The sequence below is a fragment of the Chinchilla lanigera genome, unplaced genomic scaffold (assembly GCF_000276665.1).
Source record: "Chinchilla lanigera isolate Chin_1 unplaced genomic scaffold, ChiLan1.0 scaffold00014, whole genome shotgun sequence".
NCBI classification, from domain to species: domain Eukaryota; kingdom Metazoa; phylum Chordata; class Mammalia; order Rodentia; family Chinchillidae; genus Chinchilla; species Chinchilla lanigera.
In genome coordinates this window covers 1,051,442-1,053,744 of record NW_004955415.1, presented here as the reverse complement: position 1 = coordinate 1,053,744, position 2,303 = coordinate 1,051,442, and positions in this window count along the sequence as shown.

The following is a 2,303-nucleotide window of genomic DNA, read 5'->3' as shown; positions in this document are numbered from 1 at the left end:
TATATATTCTTCATTCAGCTTTGGTAATTCATATGTATCTAGAAATCTGTCCATTTCCTCTGTGCTTTCCATCCTATGAGAGTAAAGATTTTCAAAGTAGGTATTGATGATCTTCTGAATTTCTTCAGGATCTGTAGTGATTTCACCCCTTTCATTCCTCATTGCATGTATTTCAGTTTTTTATGTCATTTTTTTTATAAGGTTTGCTAGGGGTTTATCCATTTCATTTATTCTTTCAAAGAGCCAACTCTTTGATTCATTAATTCTTGGTATTGTTTTTTTAGTTTCTATTGCATTAATTTCTGCTCTGAGCTTTATAATTTCCTGCCTTCTTTGGGCTCTGAAGTTGACTTGCTCTTCTTTTTCTTGGAACCTGAGGTGCAGCATCAGATTGTTTATTTGTGCCTGTTCTGTTTTCCTGAGATGGGAGTTCAATTTGCTATAAATTTCCCTCTAAGGACTGCTTTCATTGCATCCCACAGGTTCCTGTAGGTTGTATGTATATTTTCATTTTATTGTAAATAGTGTTGAATCTCTACTTTGATTTCATCTGTGACCCATTGGTTGTTCAGGAGGATGTTATTTAATTTCCAGCTGTTTATGGAGTTTCTGTGTTTTCTTTTGTCATTAATTTCCAATTTCATTGCACTGTGGTCTGATAGCATACATGGGATAATTTCAGTTCCTTTGCATTTACTTAAACATGTTCTATGTATTAGTATATGGTCCATTTTAGAGAAGGTCCCATGTGCAGCTGAGAAGAATGTGTATTCTGATGCTGTTGGGTGGAACACTCTCTAAAGGTCTACTAAGTCCATATGTTCACACATTTGGTTATGTTCTGTTATTTCCCAATTTTTTGTCTAGTTGATCTATCTCTTTGTGACAATGATATGTTAAAGTCCCCTGTTATGATTGTGTTGCTACTTATTTCATTTTTCATGTTTGTTAGAATTTGTTTTATATAGTTGGGTGCTCCTATATTTGGTGCATAGACGTTTATGACTGTTATCTCTTCCTCTTGAAGCTTCCCCCCTCACAAGTGTGTAATGACCTTTATCTCTTTTGATTGTTCTTTGTTTGAAGTTCACATTGTCTGCAAATAGAATAGCTACCCCCACTTTTTCCTGGGTTCCTGCTGCATGGAGTATTGTTTTCCATCCTTTAATTTTCAATCTATGAATTTTCTTTTGAATTAAATGTGTTTCTTATATACGGCATATAGTTGGATTTTATTTCCTAATCCACTTTGCTAGTCTCCTTCTTTTGGTTGGTGCATTGAGACCATTTACATTGATGGTTATAAGTGATATGTACTGGCTTATCTTTGTCATGGTATCTTCCTGCTGTTGGATCCACTATCGGTGAGGCCAGTAGCCACCAAGGCCCCAGAGGATGCCTGGGGTTCTGCCTGCCTTGCATGCTGGTCAGGGAGGCGCCACCTCATCTCATCCAGCTTCCTGAAGATATGTGGGATTCAGCCCAGCCAAGGCAGGCACACTATGGGTGTGGCCTGTAGCCCCCAAACTTTCTTGCATTCAGTTGGCTCCCAGGCATGTGTGGGAAGGGCGGGGGAAGCTCGCCAGGGTTCCCGAGACTGTCTGAGGTTCAGCCCAGCTTCCACAAGAGTTGGGGGGATGCAGGTCGTGTTCACTGAGGCTTCACATATTGTCCAGGACAGAGCCTGTTTCCCACACTGGAAGGGAGGGGTGAGGGTAGACTCCCTGAGGCCTCTGACTCTGTCCAGGTTTTAGCTGAGCTCCCATGGGGGTGCGAGTTGTTCTGGCAGTGACCACCAAGGCCCCAGAAGTTGTCCAGGCTTCCACATGCCTCACACACTAGTGGGAAGCTCACTGGGGTGCCTAAAGGTGTCTGGCGTTCAGCCCAGCACCCCCAGACACACTTTAGGTGTGGCCAGTAGCCACAGAGGCCCCAGAGTGTTCCCGCGGTTCTGTCTGCCTTGCATGCTGGTCAGGGAGGCACCGCCGCGCCTCACCAGGCTTCATGAAGATGTCCGGGATACAGCCAAGCTAAGGCAGACACACTATGGGTGTGGCCAGTAACCCCCGACGCCGGAGAAGGTGCCCTGGGTTCCGCCTGCTTTCCAGGCTTGTCAGGGAGGCGCCGCAGCGCCTCACCGGACTTCATGAAGATGTCTGGGATTCAGCCCAACCGCTGTCCGGGTTTCTGCGTGTTTCCAAGCTCTGTGTGGAGGCAGCAGCAGCTCACCGGAGGTCCTGAAGCAGTCCGAAGTGCAGCTCAGCTCTGACAGGGGGAGGGGAGAGGGGAGGAGGGGTGGGGAA